At 48.8% G+C, this 21,305-nt stretch overlaps 1 long non-coding RNA gene across 1 annotated transcript; it reads left to right on the top strand.

Moving 5' to 3' along the window:
- Positions 1 to 527: 527 nt before the first annotated feature.
- On the top strand, positions 528 to 2,559 carry LOC129846353 (uncharacterized). Its single transcript, XR_008758234.1, has 2 exons — positions 528 to 1,592; positions 1,757 to 2,559. It is a non-coding gene; the product is annotated as an uncharacterized LOC129846353 (long non-coding RNA).
- The last annotated feature ends 18,746 nt before the right edge of the window (positions 2,560 to 21,305 follow it).

The following is a 21,305-nucleotide window of genomic DNA, read 5'->3' as shown; positions in this document are numbered from 1 at the left end:
CAGGAGAAACAGTCAGGTTAGGAGCAGGCAGTCAGGGAGAAACAGTCAGGTTAGGAGCAGGCAGTCAGGGAGAAACAGTCAGGTTGGGAGCAGGCAGTCAGTGAGAAACAGTCAGGTTAGGAGCAGGCAGTCAGGGAGAAACAGTCAGGTTAGGAGCAGGCAGTCAGGGAGAAACAGTCAGGTTAGGAGCAGGCAGTCAGGGAGAAACAGTCAGGTTAGGAGCAGGCAGTCAGGGAGAAACAGTCAGGTTAGTAGCAGGCAGTCAGGGAGAAACAGTCAGGTTAGGAGCAGGCAGTCAGGGAGAATCAGTCAGGTTAGGAGCAGGCAGTCAGGGAGAATCAGTCAGGTTAGGAGCAGGCAGTCAGGGAGAATCAGTCAGGTTGGGAACAGGCAGTCAGGGAGAAACAGTCAGGTTAGGAGCAGGCAGTCAGGGAGAAACAGTCAGTCAGGTTAGGAGCAGGCAGTCAGGGAGAAACAGTCATGTTGGGAGCAGGCAGTCAGGGAGAAACAGTCAGGTTGGGAGCAGGCAGTCAGGGAGAAACAGTCAGGTGAAGAGCAGGCAGTCAGGGAGAAACAGTCAGGTTAGGAGCAGGCAGTCAGGGAGAAACAGTCAGGTTAGGAGCAGGCAGTCAGGGAGAAACAGTCAGGTTGGGAGCAGGCAGTCAGGGAGAAACAGTCAGATGTGCCAAACAGAATCCATTCAGTTCAGCACCGTGGACAGCAGCCGGTCGGGAAAGCTGTTACTACGTGGCAACAACACAGCAACGCATCACAGTCTCCCCACAAAGCGATCCGTGGGCGGTGTTAGACACCCGTTAGCGGCTGGGGATAGAGCGTGGGGGCTGGCTGGCTGTCATCTGTTTAACCGGCACGTTTCACGGAGAGGAGCAGCCAGACCTACCGTCGTTTTAATAAAAAAACCTCCAGATTGACTTCCGTTTACGCTGCACCGCTGTTAGGGTCAGCTCACTAGACCCGCCTGGAGTAAGACATTGAGATTTCAGAAAACAAACCGGATTTGAAAAAACGGGATATATATTTTGTGCTTTTCGGTACACGTGTGTGAGTGAGGGAGCAAAAGAGAGAGGAGAGAGAGAGAGAGAGAGAGAGAGAGAGAGAGAGAGAGAGAGAGAGAGAGAGAGAGAGAGAGAGAGAGAGAGAGAGAGAGAGAGAGAGAGAGAGCGTGTAAGTGCCGTGTTGTTTGTGTCGGTGTTTCGGTTAAAGCGCTTTGTGTGTAGCGGGCTATGTGTCTGTATGAGTGTGTGTGAGTGTGGTGTGTGTGTGTGTGGAGTGTGTTCGCTCTGGACCGGAGAGAGGATATCCAAGAACAATGTTAGCGTGTCAACAACAACAGCAGCGGCAGGCTAACGGTCGGATGTGTACTTGCCGTTTCTCTCATACCGGGAGATAGAAAAGGCGCTCGTTCATTCAAGGAGGGAGGAGGAGGACGTTACCGGAATACCTAAGAGACGAGTGGAACTGAACCGTCTTCCCGCCTGTCTGACTGACTGTCTGTCTGCCTGGCTAACGTGAATGAAATCGTTAACGGAGGAGGAGAGCGTTTCAATCCACAGCCGTCCAGGATTCTATCGGTGAGTTGTGTAGTCTATACGTTACGTGTGTATGTATGTGACAGATAGATTATTGATGGTGTAATCAAAAAAATACATATTTAAAATATTATAATGCGCTCGTTCAACAACAAAAATAAACACATCTCAATTGTGTTGTTGTTTTTTGGTTGTGTTATTATTAGACGGATGAAGATGGAGTCATTCCGCCGCTGTGGACGTTAACGGACGTTAGGTCTGGAGAGGCTGGTTGGGGAAGTTGAGCTAGGAGACTGAACGAGAGGAAAGAGGGAGAGGCTGGTTCGGGTAGCTAAAGGGACGCAGCCCAGCCCTGGATTTCAACAGGAGATTCCAAGAAGACGAAGAAGAAGAGAAAGATATGTGGCGTCACCGCTGCCGCCAGTCTAGTCTGTGGTGGAGTCTTGAGCCACTGGTCGTTAAAACGACCCGGTTTGATCAGTGAAGCCCCGAGCCTCTCTCTCTCTCTCTCTCTCTCTCTCTCTCTCTCTCTCTCTCTCTCTCTCTCTCTCTCTCTCTCTCTCTCCCTCCCTCTCTCTCATCTGCTCTCTCTCGCTCTTCCTTTCCCTTCTCTTTACCGATGTAAATGACATCGGTTGTTTTTCTCAGTAAGTAAGCTGTCTCGTGACGTGAGATATTTTAAAACCGTCAATGAAGATGTTGATGTGTGACCGAGGCGTCCAGATGCTGGTGACCACCGTGGGGGCTTTCGCCGCCTTCAGCCTCATGACGATCGCGGTCGGGACCGACTACTGGCTGTACTCACGAGGGACGTGCAAAAGTAAAAGCACCAATGACAACGACACGAGCCGGAAGAACGAAGAGGTGATGACTCACTCTGGTCTGTGGCGAACCTGCTGTCTGGAAGGTAAGAGAGAGAGAGAGAGAGAGAGAGAGAGAGAGAGAGAGAGAGAGAGAGAGAGAGAGAGAGAGAGAGGGGGGGGGGGGGGGAGAGAGAGAGAGAGAGAGAGAGAGAGAGAGAGAGAGAGAGAGAGAGAGAGAGAGAGAGAGAGAGAGAGAGAGAGAGGGGGGGGGGGAGAGAGAGAGAGAGAGAGAGAGAGAGAGAGAGAGAGAGAGAGAGAGAGAGAGAGAGAGAGAGAGAGAGAGAGAGAGAGAGAGAGAGGGTGGTGGTCTGTGACCAACCTGCTGTCTGGAAGGTGAGAGAGAGAGAGAGAGAGAGAGAGAGAGAGAGAGAGAGAGAGAGAGAGAGAGAGAGGCCTGCTACCGCTCTGCTAATCACCAGATGGGTGGGGAGAGGAGGTAAGGGGGCCCACATGGGCAACTGGGGGGGCCCTGCCTTGTTTGGGTAATTGACTCAGGGCCGGTCTTTAGCCGTTTACCATGGGGCATATAAAACTGTTTCATGTATGTTTTTTTTGTTGCAATTCTACATATTTTGTCATGGGGTGGAGAGTAATTTTTTAGCAGTTTTAAAGCTAGAATCTACATGGCAAATCTACACATTTTGCCATGACTTATGCCATATGTTAATGATATCTTAGTGAGAGTGTAACAAAATCAATGGAGGTCACGGCCCCTGGAGGTCAGGAACCCTGGACGTCAGGCCCCTTGTTGGTCAGAACCCTAGAGGTCAGGCCCCTTGTTGGTCAGGCCCCCTGGAGGACAGGCCCCCTGGAGATCAGGGCCCTGGAGGTCACGGCCCTGGAGGTCAGGAACCCTGGAGGTCAGGCCCCCTGGAGGTCAGGAACCCTGGAGGTCAGGAACCCTGGAGGTCAGGCCCCTTGTTGGTCAGGCCCCCTGGAGGACAGGCCCCCTGGAGATCAGGGCCCTGGAGGTCACGGCCCTGGAGGTCAGGCCCCTGGAGGTCAGGGCCCCTGGAGGTCAGGGCCCCTGGAGGACAGGCCCCTGGAGGTCAGGCTCCCTGGAGGTCAGGGCCCCTGGAGGTCAGGCTCCCTGGAGGTCAGGGCACCTGGAGGTCAGGGCCCCTAGAGGTCAGGCCCCTGGAGGTCAGGCCCCCTAGAGGTCAGGCTCCCTAGAGGTCAGGGCCCCTGGAGGTCAGGGCCCCTGGAGGTCAGGGCCCCTGGAGGTCAGGGCCTCTGGATGTCAGGCTCCCTGGAGGTCAGGGCACCTGGAGGTCAGGGCCCCTGGAGGTCAGGGCACCTGGAGGTCAGGCTCCCTGGAGGTTAGGGCCCCCTGGAGGTCAGGGCCCCTGGAGGTCAGGCCCCTGGAGGTCAGGGCCCCTGGAGGTCAGGGCACCTGGAGGTCAGGGCCCTGGAGGTCAGGGCCCCTGGAGGTCAGGGCCCCTGGAGGTCAGGCTCCCTGGAGGTTAGGGCCCCCTGGAGGTCAGGGCCCCTGGAGGTCAGGGCCCCTTGGAGGTCAGGCCCCTGGAGGTCAGGCCCCACTGGAGGTCAGGGCCCCTTGGAGGTCAGGCCCCTGGAGGTCAGGAGCCCTGGAGGACAGGCCCCTGGAGGTCAGGGCCCCAGGAGGTCAGGCCCCTGGAGGTTAGGGCCCCCTGGAGGTCAGGCCCCTTTGAGGTCAGGGCCCCTGGGACAGTGTGTCTCTCTGTCTATTAGATATAGCTCTAGACTAGCAGGACAGGACCCTGTATGGGTGAGACAGTGTCTCTGTGTCTATTAGATATAGATCTAGACTAGCAGGACAGGACCCTGTATGTGTGAGACAGTGTGTCTCTCTGTCTATTAGATATAGATCTAGACTAGCAGGACAGGACCCTGTATGGGGGAGACAGTGTCTTTGTGTCTATTAGATATAGCTCTAGACTAGCAGGACAGGACCCTGTATGGGTGAGACAGTGTGTCTCTCTGTCTATTAGATATAGATATAGACTAGCAGGATAGGACCCTGTATGGGTGAGACAGTGTCTCTAGTGTCTATTAGATATAGATCTAGACTAGCAGGACAGGACCCTGTATGGGTGAGACAGTGTGTCTCTCTGTCTATTAGATATAGATCTAGACTAGCAGGACAGGGCTCTGTATGGGGGAGACAGTGTGTCTCTCTGTCTATTAGATATAGATCTAGACTAGCAGGACAGGACCCTGTATGGGGGAGACAGTGTGTCTCTCTGTCTATTAGATATAGATCTAGACTAGCAGGACAAGACCCTGTATTGGTGAGACAGTGTGTCTCTCTGTCTATTAGATATAGCTCTAGACTAGCAGGACAGGACCCTGTATGGGTGAGACAGTTTCTCTGTGTCTATTAGATATAGATCTAGACTAGCAGGACAGGACCCTGTATGTGTGAGACAGTGTGTCTCTCTGTCTATTAGATATAGATCTAGACTAGCAGGACAGGACCCCGTATTGGTGAGACAGTGTGTCTCTCTGTCTATTAGATATAGTTCTAGACTAGCAGGACAGGACCCTGTATGGGGGAGACAGTGTGTCTCTCTATCTATTAGATATAGATCTAGACTAGCAGGACAGGACTCTGTATGGGGGAGACAGTGTGTCTCTCTGTCTATTAGATATAGATCTAGACTAGCAGGACAGGACCCTGTATGTGTGAGACAGTGTGTCTCTCTGTCTATTAGATATAGATCTAGACTAGCAGGATAGGACCCTGTATGGGTGAGACAGTGTCTCTAGTGTCTATTAGATATAGATCTAGACTAGCAGGACAGGACCCTGTATGGGTGAGACAGTGTGTCTCTCTGTCTATTAGATATAGATCTAGACTAGCAGGACAGGACTCTGTATGGGGGAGACAGTGTGTCTCTCTGTCTATTAGATATAGATCTAGACTAGCAGGACAGGACCCTGTATTGGTGAGACAGTGTGTCTCTCTGTCTATTAGATATAGTTCTAGACTAGCAGGACAGGACCCTGTATGGGGGAGACAGTGTGTCTCTCTATCTATTAGATATAGATCTAGACTAGCAGGACAGGACCCTGTATGGGTGAGACAGTGTGCCTCTCTGTCTATTAGATATAGCTCTAGACTAGCAGGACAGGACCCTGTATGGGTGAGACAGTGTCTCTGTGTCTATTAGATATAGCTCTAGACTAGCAGGACAGGACCCTGTATGGGGGAGACAGTGTGTGTCTCTGTCTATTAGATATAGCTCTAGACTAGCAGGACAGGACCCTGTATGGGTGAGACAGTGTGTCTCTCTGTCTATTAGATATAGATCTAGACTAGCAGGACAGGACCCTGTATGGGTGAGACAGTGTGTCTCTCTGTCTATTAGATATAGATCTAGACTAGCAGGACAGGACCCTGTATTGGTGAGACAGTGTGTCTCTCTGTCTATTAGATATAGCTCTAGACTAGCAGGACAGGACCCTGTATGGGTGAGACAGTGTCTCTGTGTCTATTAGATATAGATCTAGACTAGCAGGACAGGACCCTGTATGTGTGAGACAGTGTGTCTCTCTGTCTATTAGATATAGATCTAGACTAGCAGGACAAGACCCTGTATGGGGGAGACAGTGTCTTTGTGTCTATTAGATATAGCTCTAGACTAGCAGGACAGGACCCTGTATGGGTGAGACAGTGTGTCTCTCTGTCTATTAGATATAGATCTAGACTAGCAGGATAGGACCCTGTATGGGTGAGACAGTGTCTCTAGTGTCTATTAGATATAGATCTAGACTAGCAGGACAGGACCCTGTATGGGTGAGACAGTGTGTCTCTCTGTCTATTAGATATAGATCTAGACTAGCAGGACAGGACTCTGTATGGGGGAGACAGTGTGTCTCTCTGTCTATTAGATATAGATCTAGACTAGCAGGACAGGACCCTGTATTGGTGAGACAGTGTGTCTCTCTGTCTATTAGATATAGTTCTAGACTAGCAGGACAGGACCCTGTATGGGGGAGACAGTGTGTCTCTCTATCTATTAGATATAGATCTAGACTAGCAGGACAGGACCCTGTATGGGTGAGACAGTGTGCCTCTCTGTCTATTAGATATAGCTCTAGACTAGCAGGACAGGACCCTGTATGGGTGAGACAGTGTCTCTGTGTCTATTAGATATAGCTCTTGACTAGCAGGACAGGACCCTGTATGGGGGAGACAGTGTGTGTCTCTGTCTATTAGATATAGCTCTAGACTAGCAGGACAGGACCCTGTATGGGGGAGACAGTGTGTCTCTCTGTCTATTAGATATAGATCTAGACTAGCAGGACAGGACCCTGTATGGGGGAGACAGTGTGTCTCTCTGTCTATTAGATATAGATCTAGACTAGCAGGACAGGACCCTATATGGGTGAGACAGTGTGTCTCTCTGTCTATTAGATATAGATCTAGACTAGCAGGACAGGACCCTGTATTGGTGAGACAGTGTGTCTGTGTCTATTAGATATAGATCTAGACTAGCAGGACAGGACCCTGTATGGGGGAGACAGTGTGTCTCTCTGTCTATTAGATATAGATCTAGACTAGCAGGACAGGACCCTGTATGGGGGAGACAGTGTGTCTCTCTGTCTATTAGATATAGATCTAGACTAGCAGGACAGGACCCTGTATTGGTGAGACAGTGTGTCTGTGTCTATTAGATATAGATCTAGACTAGCAGGACAGGACCCTGTATGGGTGAGACAGTGTTTCTGTGTCTATTAGATATAGCTCTAGACTAGCAGGACAGGACCCTGTATGGGGGAGACAGTGTGTGTCTCTGTCTATTAGATATAGCTCTAGACTAGCAGGACAGGACCCTGTATGGGGGAGACAGTGTGTCTCTCTATCTATTAGATATAGATCTAGACTAGACTAGCAGGACAGGACCCTGTATGGGTGAGACAGTGTGTCTCTCTGTCTATTAGATATAGATCTAGACTAGCAGGACAGGACCCTGTATGGGTGAGACAGTGTGTCTCTCTATCTATTAGATATAGATATAGACTAGCAGGACAGGACCCTGTATGGAGGAGACAGTGTGTCTCTCTGTCTATTATATATAGATCTAGACTAGCAGGACAGGACCCTGTATGGGGGAGACAGTGTGTCTCTCTATCTATTAGATATAGATCTAGACTAGACTAGCAGGACAGGACCCTGTATGGGTGAGACAGTGTGTCTCTCTGTCTATTAGATATAGATCTAGACTAGCAGGACAGGACCCTGTATGGGTGAGACAGTGTGTCTCTGTCTATTAGATATAGATCTAGACTAGCAGGACAGGACCCTGTATGGGGGAGACAGTGTGTCTCTCTGTCTATTAGATATAGATCTAGACTAGCATGACAGGACCCTGTATTGGTGAGACAGTGCTGTTCTCTAGTTCCATGGTTCTGCTGTTCTCCAGTTCCATGGTTCTGCTGTTCTCTAGTTCCATGGTTCTGCTGTTCTCTAGTTCCATGGTTCTGCTGTTCTCTAGTTCCATGGTTCTGCTGTTCTCTAGTTCCATGGTTCTGCTGTTCTCTAGTTCCATGGTTCTGCTGTTCTCTAGTTCCATGGTTCTGCTGTTCTCTAGTTCCATGGTTCTGCTGTTCTCTAGTTCCATGGTTCTAGTGTTCTCTTGTTCCATTGTTCTGCTGTTCTGCTGTTCTGCTGTTCTCTAGTTCCATGGTTCTGCTGTTCTCTAGTTCCACGGTTCTTCTGTTCTCTAGTTCCATGGTTCTAGTGTTCTCTAGTTCCATGGTTCTGCTGTTCTCCAGTTCCATGGTTCTGCTGTTCTCCAGTTCCATGGTTCTGCTGTTCTCCAGTTCCATGGTTCTGCTGTTCTCCAGTTCCATGGTTCTGCTGTTCTCCAGTTCCATGGTTCTGCTTTTTTCTACTTCCATGGTTCTGCTGTTCTCTAGTTCCACGGTTCTGCTGTTCTTCAGTTCCATGGTTCTGCTGTTCTCTAGTTCCACGGTTCTGCTGTTCTCCAGTTCCATGGTTCTGCTGTTCTCCAGGTCCATGGTTCTGCTGTTCTCTAGTTCCCTGCTTCTGCTGTTCTCTAGTTCCACGGTTATTCCACGGTTATGCATAGGTCTAGTGTTCTCTAGTGCCATGGCTCTGATGAGACAGGAGAGAGAGAGAGACAGGAGAGAGAGATACAGGAGAGAGAGACAGACAGAGAGAGAGAGACAGAGAGAGAGAGAGAAAGAGAGAGATACAGGAGAGAGAGAGACAGGCGAGAGAGAGAGGAGAGAGAGAGACAGGAGAGAGAGAGAGACAGGAGAGAGAGAGACGGGAGAGAGAGAGATGGGAGAGAGAGAGAAAGAGACTCAACTCAAGTTGAGTATATTGAAAAAATCCTGTCACGACGTGACGCACCCCTCCTAGGGACGGCATGGAAGAGCAGTAGTAAGAGAGGAACCGGCCAGGCAGAAACAGCAGTTCGTTGCTCCAGTGCCTTTCCGTTCACCTTCACACTCCTGGCCTCAGACTACACTCAATCATAGGACCTACTGAAGACATGAGTCTTCAATAAAGACTTAAAGGTCGAGACCGAGTCTGCGTCTCTCACATGGACAGGCAGAACATTCCATAAAAATGGAGCTCTATAGGAGAAAGCCCTGCCTCCAGCTGTTTGCTTAGAAATCCTAGGGACAGTAAGGAGGCCTGCGTCTTGTGACCGTAGCGTACGTGTAGGTATGTACGGGCAGGATCATGATTCTAGCAGCCGTGTTTAGCACTAACTGAAGTTTATTTAGTGCTTTATCCGGGTAGCAGGAGAGTAGAGCATTGCAGTAGTCTAATCTAGAAGTGACAAAAGCATGGATTCGTTTTTTTCTGCATAATTTCTTTTTGCAATGTTAGGAAGATTAAAAAACAAAGGCTGTCCTTGAAACAGTCTTGATATGTTCGTCAAAAGAGAGACCATTGTCCAGAGTAACGCCGAGTTCCTTCACAGTTTCATTTTAGAGACGTCTGTACAAAACCATCGAGATGAATCGTCAGATCCAACAGCAGATATCTTTGTTTCTTGGGATCTAGAACTAGAATCTCTGTTTTCTCCGAGTTTATAAAGTAAAACATTTGCCCGCCACCCACTTCCTTATGTCTGAAAACACAGGCTTCTAGCGAGAGCAATTTTTTGGAGGCTTCACCATGTTTCATCGAAATGTACAGCTGTGTGTCGTCCGCATGGCAGTGAAAGTTAACATTATGTTTCCGAATGACATCACCGAGAGGTAAAAATATAGAGTGAAAACAATAGTGGTCCTAAAACGGAACCTTGAGGAACACCAAAGAGGAAGTTAAATTATTCCCTTCAAACTTGCATGTCAGGAAGTTTTCACAAAACATTTATTAGCCAAACATTTAAAAAATATATATATTTTTTTACTTCTCTAATCTCTCATTACGTTGGTAACCAGTTTATATTCAAGTCAACGTTCATTTGCTTTGACTCTAGCGTTCCGTTTGTACATGTGAAACGAAGCCCAGGACCAAACGGTTCTTCTCCCTCCCTATAAATTCCCCTTTCCTCTCCTTGTCTCATTCACTCCATTGCGTTCTGACGGCTTCCTTCTACACACGCATGCTGAGTCTGCACACGGGCTACAATCAGGCCTACATAATCAAATACCTAATAAAATGTGTCTGATGGGATACACAGCCTCTAGTTAGGCCTACGTAATCAAATACCTATTAAAATGTATCTGATGGGATACACAGCCTCTAGTTAGACCTACATAATCAAATACCTATTAAAATGGGATAGACAGGCTATAGTAAGACCTAATAAATCAATACCTATTAAACTGTATCTGATGGGATACACAGGCTCTAGTTAGGCCTACATAAATAAATACCTATTAAAACGTATCTGATGGGATACACAGGCTCTAGTTAGGCCTACATAATCAAATACCTATTAAAACGTATCTGATAGGATACACAGGCTCTAGTTAGGCCTACATAATCAAATACCTATTAAAACGTATCTGATGGGATACACAGGCTCTAGTTAGACCTACATAAATAAATACCGTATTAAAATGTATCTGATGGGATACACAGGCTCTAGTTAGGCCTACATAATCAAATACCTATTAAAACGTATCTGATGGGATACACAGGCTCTAGTTAGGCCTACATAATAAAATACCTATTAAAACGTATCTGATGGGATACACAGGCTCTAGTTAGACCTACATAATCAAATACCTATTAAAACGTATCTGATGGGATACACAGGCTCTAGTTAGACCTACATAATCAAATACCTATTAAAACGTATCTGATGGGATACACAGGCTCTAGTTAGGCCTACATAATCAAATACCTATTAAAACGAATCTGATGGCATACACAGGCTCTAGTTAGACCTACATAATCAAATACCTATTAAAACGTATCTGATGGGATACACAGGCTCTAGTTAGACCTTCATAATCAAATACCTATTAAAACGTGTCTGATGGGATACACAGGCTCTAGTTAGGCCTACATAATCAAATACCTATTAAAACGTATCTGATGGGATACACAGGCTCTAGTTAGGCCTACATAATCAAATACCTATTAAAATGTATCTGATTGGATAGACAAGCTACATTCCTTGTCAAATGATGACAGTTTTATCATAAATTAAAAATGGGACGAGTTAATTGGAGTAGGGAAATATGTGTTTCCCGACAGCTGTAGATTATTTATTTATTTTTTGAGTATTTGCATCCCATCTGATTTCCGTTTTAGGTTACTTTGCGGATGTAATTAGTTACCACAGCCACAAAGTCAAAATTGGCTATATCGTTTAAAAAAATGTATGTAAACAAAAATGTACTTAATATAAAGTTAGTTATAAGGTTAATAGTGTGGTTAAGGTTTAAAATCAGATTTTAAGTAGAGAAAGTGTAGAAATAGGTGGGGGTTCATGACTTTGTGGATGGGGTAACTAGTTAAGGACCTACTTTGCAAACTGCTGGTGCCATTTAGAATTGGTTATATATTTTTTTAATTATTTAACTAGGCAAGTCAGTTAAGAACAAATTATTATTGACAATGACAGCCTAGGAACAGTGGGTTAATTTGCCTTGTTCAGGGGGCAGAACGACAGATTTTTACCTCGTCAGCTCAGGGATTCTATCCAGCAACCTTTCGGTTACTAGTCCAACGCTCTAACCACTAGACTACCTGCTCTAACCACTAGGCTACCTGCCTCTAACCACTAGACTACCTGCTCTAACCACTAGGCTACCTGCCTCTAACCACTAGACTACCTGCTCTAACCACTAGGCTACCTGCTCTAACCACTAGGCACCTGCTCTAACCACTAGGCTACCTGCTCTAACCACTAGGCTACCTGTCTCTAACCACTAGGCTACCTGTCTCTAACCACTAGGCTACCTGTCTCTAACCACTAGGCTACCTGTCTCTAACCACTAGGATACCTGTCTCTAACCACTAGGCTGCCTGCTCTAAACACTAGGCTACCTGCTCTAACCACTAGGCTACCTACTCTAACCACTAGGCTACCTGCTCTAACCACTAGGTTACATGCTCTAACCACTACGCTACCTGTCTCTAACCACTAGGTTACATGCTCTAACCACTAGGCTACCTGCTCTAACCACTAGTATACCTGTCTCTAACCACTAGGCTACCTGCTCTAACCACTAGGCTACCTGCTCTAACCACTAGGCTACCTGCTCTAACCACTAGACTACCTGCTCTAACCACTAGGCTACCTGCTCTAACCACTAGGCTACCTGCTCTAACCACTAGGCTACCTGCTCTAACCACTAGGCTACCTGTCTCTAACCACTAGGCTACCTGCTCTAACCACTAGGCTACCTGCTCTAACCACTAGGCTACCTGCTCTAACCACTAGACTCCCTGCTCTAACCACTAGGCTACCTGCTCTAACCACTAGGCTCTAACCACTAGGCTACCTGCTCTAACCACTAGGCCACCTGCTCGAACCACTAGGCTACCTGCTCTAACCACTAGGCTACCTGCTCTAACCACTAGGCTCTAACCACTAGGCTACCTGCTCCAACCACTAGGCTACCTGCTCTAACCACTAGGCTACCTGCTCTAACCACTATGCTACCTGCTCTAACCACTAGGCTACCTGCTCTAACCGCTAGGCTACCTGCTCTAACCACTAGGCTACCTGCTCTAACCACTAGACTACCTGCTCTAACCACTAGGCTACCTGCTCTAACCACTAGGCTACCTGCTCTAACCACTAGTCTACCTGCTCTAACCACTAGGCTACCTGCTCTAACCACTAGGCTACCTGTCTCTAACCACTAGGCTACCTGTCTCTAACCACTAGGCTACATGTCTCTAACCACTAGGCTACCTGCTCTAACCACTAGGCTACCTGCTCTAACCACTAGGCTACCTGCTCTAACCACTAGACTACCTGCTCTAACCACTAGGCTACCTGCTCTAACCACTAGGCTACCTGCTCTAACCACTAGGCTACCTGCTCTAACCACTAGGCTACCTGTCTCTAACCACTAGGCTACCTGCTCTAACCACTAGGCTACCTGCTCTAACCACTAGGCTACCTGCTCTAACCACTAGACTCCCTGCTCTAACCACTAGGCTACCTGCTCTAACCACTAGGCTCTAACCACTAGGCTACCTGCTCTAACCACTAGGCCACCTGCTCGAACCACTAGGCTACCTGCTCTAACCACTAGGCTACCTGCTCTAACCACTAGGCTCTAACCACTAGGCTACCTGCTCCAACCACTAGGCTACCTGCTCTAACCACTAGGCTACCTGCTCTAACCACTATGCTACCTGCTCTAACCACTAGGCTACCTGCTCTAACCGCTAGGCTACCTGCTCTAACCACTAGGCTACCTGCTCTAACCACTAGACTACCTGCTCTAACCACTAGGCTACCTGCTCTAACCACTAGTCTACCTGCTCTAACCACTAGGCTACCTGTTCTAACCACTAGCCTACCTGCTCTAACCACTAGGCTACCTGCTCTAACCACTAGACTACCTGCTCTAACCACTAGGCTACCTGCTCTAACCACTAGACTACCTGCTCTAACCACTAGACTACCTGCTCTAACCACTAGGCTACCTGCTCTAACCACTAGGCTACCTGCTCTAACCACTAGGCTACCTGCTCTAACCACTAGGCTACCTGCTCTAACCACTAGGCTGCCTGCTCTAACCACTAGGTTACCTGCTCTAACCACTAGGTTACATGCTCTAACCACTAGGCTACCTGCTCTAACCACTAGGCTACCTACTCTAACCACTAGGCTACCTGCTCTAACCACTAGGTTACATGCTCTAACCACTACGCTACCTGTCTCTAACCACTAGGTTACATGCTCTAACCACTAGGCTACCTGCTCTAACCACTAGGCTACCTGTCTCTAACCACTAGGCTACCTGCTCTAACCACTAGGCTACCTGCTCTAACCACTAGGCTACCTGCTCTAACCACTAGACTACCTGCTCTAACCACTAGGCTACCTGCTCTAACCACTAGGCTACCTGCTCTAACCACTAGGCTACCTGCTCTAACCACTAGGCTACCTGTCTCTAACCACTAGGCTACCTGCTCTAACCACTAGGCTACCTGCTCTAACCACTAGGCTACCTGCTCTAACCACTAGACTCCCTGCTCTAACCACTAGGCTACCTGCTCTAACCACTAGGCTCTAACCACTAGGCTACCTGCTCTAACCACTAGGCCACCTGCTCGAACCACTAGGCTACCTGCTCTAACCACTAGGCTACCTGCTCTAACCACTAGGCTCTAACCACTAGGCTACCTGCTCCAACCACTAGGCTACCTGCTCTAACCACTAGGCTACCTGCTCTAACCACTATGCTACCTGCTCTAACCACTAGGCTACCTGCTCTAACCGCTAGGCTACCTGCTCTAACCACTAGGCTACCTGCTCTAACCACTAGACTACCTGCTCTAACCACTAGGCTACCTGCTCTAACCACTAGGCTACCTGCTCTAACCACTAGTCTACCTGCTCTAACCACTAGGCTACCTGCTCTAACCACTAGGCTACCTGTCTCTAACCACTAGGCTACCTGTCTCTAACCACTAGGCTACATGTCTCTAACCACTAGGCTACCTGCTCTAACCACTAGGCTACCTGCTCTAACCACTAGGCTACCTGCTCTAACCACTAGACTACCTGCTCTAACCACTAGGCTACCTGCTCTAACCACTAGGCTACCTGCTCTAACCACTAGGCTACCTGCTCTAACCACTAGGCTACCTGTCTCTAACCACTAGGCTACCTGCTCTAACCACTAGGCTACCTGCTCTAACCACTAGGCTACCTGCTCTAACCACTAGACTCCCTGCTCTAACCACTAGGCTACCTGCTCTAACCACTAGGCTCTAACCACTAGGCTACCTGCTCTAACCACTAGGCCACCTGCTCGAACCACTAGGCTACCTGCTCTAACCACTAGGCTACCTGCTCTAACCACTAGGCTCTAACCACTAGGCTACCTGCTCCAACCACTAGGCTACCTGCTCTAACCACTAGACTACCTGCTCTAACCACTATGCTACCTGCTCTAACCACTAGGCTACCTGCTCTAACCGCTAGGCTACCTGCTCTAACCACTAGGCTACCTGCTCTAACCACTAGACTACCTGCTCTAACCACTAGGCTACCTGCTCTAACCACTAGTCTACCTGCTCTAACCACTAGGCTACCTGTTCTAACCACTAGGCTACCTGCTCTAACCACTAGGCTACCTGCTCTAACCACTAGACTACCTGCTCTAACCACTAGGCTACCTGCTCTAACCACTAGACTACCTGCTCTAACCACTAGACTACCTGCTCTAACCACTAGGCTACCTGCTCTAACCACTAGGCTACCTGCTCTAACCACTAGGCTACCTGCTCTAACCACTAGGCTACCTGCTCTAACCACTAGGCTACCTGCTCTAACCACTAGGCTACCTGCTCTAACCACTAGGCTACCTGGTCTAGAGTAAACAGAACGTCCAGAGTCCCTGGGATTAGGGCCTGGTCTAGAGTAAACAGAACGTCCAGAGTCCCGGGGATTAGGGCCTGGTCTAGAGTAAACAGAACGTCCAGAGTCCCGAGGATTAGGGCCTGGTCTAGAGTAAGCAGAACGTCCAGAGTCCCGGGGATTAGGGCCTGATCTAGAGTAAACAGAACGTCCAGAGTCCCGGGGATTAGGGCCTGGTCTATAGGAAACAGAACGTCCAGAGTCCCGGGGATTAGGGCCTGATCTAGAGTAAGCAGAACGTCCAGAGTCCCGGGGATTAGGGCCTGGTCTAGAGTAAGCAGAACGTCCAGAGTCCCGGGGATTAGGGCCTGGTCTAGAGTAAGCAGAACGTTCAGAGTCCCTGGGATTAGGGCCTGGTCTAGAGTAAACAGAACGTTCAGAGTCCCTGGGATTAGGGCCTGGTCTAGTGTAAACAGAACGTTCAGAGTCCCTGGGATTAGGGCCTGGTCTAGAGTAAACAGAACGTCCAGAGTCCCGGGGATTAGGGCCTGGTCTAGTGTAAACAGAACGTTCAGAGTCCCTGGGATTAGGGCCTGGTCTAGTGTAAACAGAACGTTCAGAGTCCCGGGGATTAGGGCCTGGTCTAGAGTAAACAGAACGTCCAGAGTCCCGGGGATTAGGGCCTGGTCTAGTGTAAACAGAACGTTCAGAGTCCCGGGGATTAGGGCCTTGTCTAGTGTAAACAGAACGTTCAGAGTCCCGGGGATTAGGGCCTGGTCTAGTGTAAACAGAACGTTCAGAGTCCCTGGGATTAGGGCCTGGTCTAGTGTAAACAGAACGTTCAGAGTCCCGGGGATTAGGGCCTGGTCTAGTGTAAACAGAACGTCCAGAGTCCCGGGGATTAGGGCCTGGTCTAGTGTAAACAGAACGTTCAGAGTCCCTGGGATTAGGGCCTGGTCTAGTGTAAACAGAACGTTCAGAGTCCCGGGGATTAGGGCCTGGTCTAGAGTAAACAGAACGTTCAGAGTCCCTGGGATTAGGGCCTGGTCTAGAGTAAACAGAACGTTCAGAGTCCCTGGGATTAGGGCCTGGTCTAGAGTAAACAGAACGTTCAGAGTCCCGGGGATTAGGGCCTGGTCTAGTGTAAACAGAACGTCCAGAGTCCCGGGGATTAGGGCCTGGTCTAGAGTAAACAGAACGTTCAGAGTCCCGGGGATTAGGGCCTGGTCTAGAGTAAACAGAACGTCCAGAGTCCCGGGGATTAGGGCCTGGTCTAGTGTAAACAGAACGTTCAGAGTCCCGGGGATTAGGGCCTGGTCTAGAGTAAACAGAACGTTCAGAGTCCCGGGGATTAGAGCCTGGTCTAGAGTAAACAGAACGTCCAGAGTCCCGGGGATTAGGGCCTGGTCTAGAGTAAACAGAACGTCCAGAGTCCCGGGGATTAGAGCCTGGTCTAGAGTCAGCAGAACGTCCAGAGTCCCGGGGATTAGGGCCTGGTCTAGTGTAAACAGAACGTTCAGAGTCCCGGGGATTAGGGCCTGGTCTAGAGTAAACAGAACGTTCAGAGTCCCGGGGATTAGAGCCTGGTCTAGAGTAAACAGAACGTCCAGAGTCCCGGGGATTAGGGCCTGGTCTAGAGTAAACAGAACGTTTACTCCTCCAGTTTTCTAGTGTTTGTTCTTGGGGGGATAAAATTCATCGAATACATGACTGAACACAGAACAGATCACATGCAGTGTGTGTGTGTGTGTGTGTGTGTGTGTGTGTGTGTGTGTGTGTGTGTGTGTGTGTGTGTGTGTGTGTGTGTGTGTGTGTGTGTGTGTGTGTGTGTGTGTGTGTGTGTGCGTGCGTGCGTGCGTGCGTGCGCGTGCGCGCGCGCGTGCGTGCGTGCGTGCGTGTGTATAGAAGAGCCTCCCTCTCTCTGTTTCTTCTCCTTTAATGGACGAAACGTGTCCTTGTTCATTCAACATCAGTCAAATACACTGTTTTTATCCCAGACACACACACACACACACACACACACACACACACACACACACACACACACACACACACACAAGATGTAGAGCATAACAGAACAGAAAGGCTTGTGTCTGGTCGGCTGCAGCGAGAAGTTGAATAATTAACACGTTTGTAGCCTCTGTCCTGTTACAACGGTATTCCTGGTTCTGATAGAATCCGTGTGTGATTAGCATCCTGGGTCCTGTTACAACGGTAGTCCTGGTTCTGATGGAACCCGTGTGTGATTAGCATCCTGGGTCCTGTTACAACGGTAGTCCTGGTTCTGATGGAACCCGTGTGTGATTAGCATCCTGGGTCCTGTTACAACGGTAGTCCTGGTTCTGATAGAACCCGTGTGTGATTAGCATCCTGGGTCCTGTTACAACGGTAGTCCTAGTTCTGATAGAATCCGTGTGTGATTAGCATCCTGGGTCCTGTTACAACGGTAGTCCTGGTTCTGATGGAACCCGTGTGTGATTAGCATCCTGGGTCCTGTTACAACGGTAGTCCTGGTTCTGATAGAATCCGTGTGTGATTAGCATCCTGGGTCCTGTTACAACGGTAGTCCTGGTTCTGATAGAACCCGTGTGTGATTAGCATCCTGGGTCCTGTTACAACGGTAGTCCTGGTTCTGATAGAACCCGTGTGTGATTAGCATCCTGGGTCCTGTTACAACGGTAGTCCTGGTTCTGATGGAACCCGTGTGTGATTAGCATCCTGGGTCCTGTTACAACGGTAGTCCTGGTTCTGATGGAACCCGTGTGTGATTAGCATCCTGGGTCCTGTTACAACGGTAGTCCTGGTTCTGATGGAACCCGTGTGTGATTAGCATCCTGGGTCCTGTTACAACGGTAGTCCTGGTTCTGATAGAACCCGTGTGTGATTAGCATCCTGGGTCCTGTTACAACGGTAGTCCTAGTTCTGATAGAACCCGTGTGTGATTAGCATCCTGGGTCCTGTTACAACGGTAGTCCTGGTTCTGATAGAATCCGTGTGTGATTAGCATCCTGGGTCCTGTTACAACGGTAGTCCTGGTTCTGATGGAACCCGTGTGTGATTAGCATCCTGGGTCCTGTTACAACGGTAGTCCTGGTTCTGATAGAACCCGTGTGTGATTAGCATCCTGGGTCCTGTTACAACGGTAGTCCTAGTTCTGATAGAATCCGTGTGTGATTAGCATCCTGGGTCCTGTTACAACGGTAGTCCTGGTTCTGATAGAATCCGTGTGTGATTAGCATCCTGGGTCCTGTTACAACGGTAGTCCTGGTTCTGATGGAACCCGTGTGTGATTAGCATCCTGGGTCCTGTTACAACGGTAGTCCTGGTTCTGATAGAATCCGTGTGTGATTAGCATCCTGGGTCCTGTTACAACGGTAGTCCTGGTTCTGATAGAACCCGTGTGTGATTAGCATCCTGGGTCCTGTTACAACGGTAGTCCTAGTTCTGATAGAATCCGTGTGTGATTAGCATCCTGGGTCCTGTTACAACGGTAGTCCTGGTTCTGATAGAATCCGTGTGTGATTAGCATCCTGGGTCCTGTTACAACGGTAGTCCTAGTTCTGATAGAACCCGTTCCTCGGTCCTGTTACAACGGTAGTCCTGGTTCTGATAGAACCCGTGTGTGATTAGCATCCTGGGTCCTGTTACAACGGTAGTCCTGGTTCTGATAGAACCCGTGTGTGATTAGCATCCTGGGTCCTGTTACAACGGTAGTCCTGGTTCTGATAGAACCCGTGTGTGATTAGCATCCTCGGTCCTGTTACAACGGTAGTCCTAGTTCTGATAGAACCCGTGTGTGATTAGCATCCTGGGTCCTGTTACAACGATAGTCCTGGTTCTGATAGAACCCGTGTGTGATTAGCATCCTGGGTCCTGTTACAACGGTAGTCCTGGTTCTGATAGAACCCGTTCCTCGGTCCTGTTACAACGGTAGTCCTGGTTCTGATAGAACCCTTGTGTGATTAGCATCCTGGGTCCTGTTACAACGGTAGTCCTGGTTCTGATAGAACCCGTGTGTGATTAGCATCCTCGGTCCTGTTACAACGGTAGTCCTGGTTCTGATAGAACCCGTGTGTGATTAGCATCCTGGGTCCTGTTACAACGGTAGTCCTGGTTCTGATAGAACCCGTGTGTGATTAGCATCCTGGGTCCTGTTACAATGGTAGTCCTGGTTCTGATAGAACCCGTGTGTGATTAGCATCCTCGGTCCTGTTACAACGGTACTCCTGGTTCTGATAGAACCCGTGTGTGATTAGCATCCTGGGTCCTGTTACAACGGTAGTCCTGGTTCTGATAGAACCCGTTCCTCGGTCCTGTTACAACGGTAGTCCTGGTTCTGATAGAACCCGTCTGTGATTAGCATCCTGGGTCCTGTTACAACGGTAGTCCTAGTTCTGATGGAACCCGTGTGTGATTGGCATCCAGGTCACTCTAGATTGACTTCCAAAATTGTTTAGATGTGGATCGAAAACACGCTAAAGTTTCTCAAACTGTTTGAATAAAGTCTGTGAGTATACCAGAACTGATTTGGCTAAACCAAACCTTGAGAAATTCATGCTGTACAGCTATTTTCAGGTCTCTCCAGAGATGTTCGATCGGGTTCAAGTCCGGGCTCTGGCTGGGCCACTCAAGGACATTCAGAGACTTGTCCCGAAGCCACTCCTGCGTTGTCTTGCCACTCCTGCGTTCTCTTGGCTGTGTTCTTAGGGTCGTTGTCCTGTTGGAAGGTGAACCTTCACCCCCAGTCTGAGGTCCTGAGCGCTCTGGAGCAGGTTTTCATCAAGGATCTCTCTGTACTTTTCTCCGTTTATCTTTCCCTCGATCCTGACTAGTCTCCCAGTCTCTGCCGCTGAAAAACATCCCCACAGCATGATGCTGCCACCACCATGCTTCACCGTAGAGATGGTGCCAGGTTTCCTCCAGACATGACGCTTGGCATTCAGGCCAAAGAGTTCAATCTTGGTTTCATCAGACCAGAGAATCTTGTTTCTCATGGTCTGAGTCCTTTAGGTGCCTTTGGGAAAACTCCCAGCGGGCTGTCATGTGCCTTTTACTGAGGAGTGGCTTCCATCTGGTCACTCTGCCATAAAGGCCTGATAGTTGGAGTGCTGCAGAGATGATTGTCCTTCTGGAAGGTTCTCCCATCTCCACAGAGGAACTCTGGAGCTCTGTCAGAGTCACCTCCCTGACCAATGCCCTTCTCCCCCGATTGCTCAGTTTGGCCGGGCGGCCAGCTCTAGGAAGAGTCTTGGTGGTTCCAAACTTCTTCCATTTCAGAACGATGGAGGCCACTGTGTTCTTGGGGACCTTCAATGCTGTAGAAATGTTTTGGTATCCTTCACCAAATCTCTGCCTCGACACAATCCTGTCTCGGAGCTCTACGGACAATTCCTTCGACCTCATGGCTTGGTTTTTGCTCTGACATCCACTGTCAACTGTGGGACCTTATATAGACAGGTGTCTGCCTTTCCAAATCATGTCCAATCAATTGAGTTTACCACAAGTGGGCTCCAATCAAGTTGTAGAAACATCTCAAGGATGATCAATGGAAACAGGATGCACCTGAGCTCAATTTCTAGTCTCATAGCAAAATGGTCTGAATACTTATGTAAATAAGGTATTTCAGTTTTTTAATTGTAATACATTTCTAAAAATCTGTTTTTGCTTTGTCATTATGGGGTATTGTTGTGTAGATTGAGGAGGGGGGGGGGGGGGTAATTCATTTTAGAATTAGGCTATAACAAAATGTTACAAAATGTGGAAAAAGTCAAGGGGTCTGAATACTTTCTGAATGTTACTGTCTATGAGTGGAGGTCTTGTGCTGTCTAGAATGGAGGATCTATGTTATATCAGTGGAGGTCTTGTGATGAATATAGATCTGTGATGTCTCGCACGCACGCACGCACACACACACACACACA

The sequence above is a fragment of the Salvelinus fontinalis genome, unplaced genomic scaffold (genome assembly GCF_029448725.1).
Source record: "Salvelinus fontinalis isolate EN_2023a unplaced genomic scaffold, ASM2944872v1 scaffold_0496, whole genome shotgun sequence".
Classification (NCBI taxonomy): domain Eukaryota; kingdom Metazoa; phylum Chordata; class Actinopteri; order Salmoniformes; family Salmonidae; genus Salvelinus; species Salvelinus fontinalis.
This window is presented reverse-complemented; position numbering and strand designations above follow the sequence as displayed.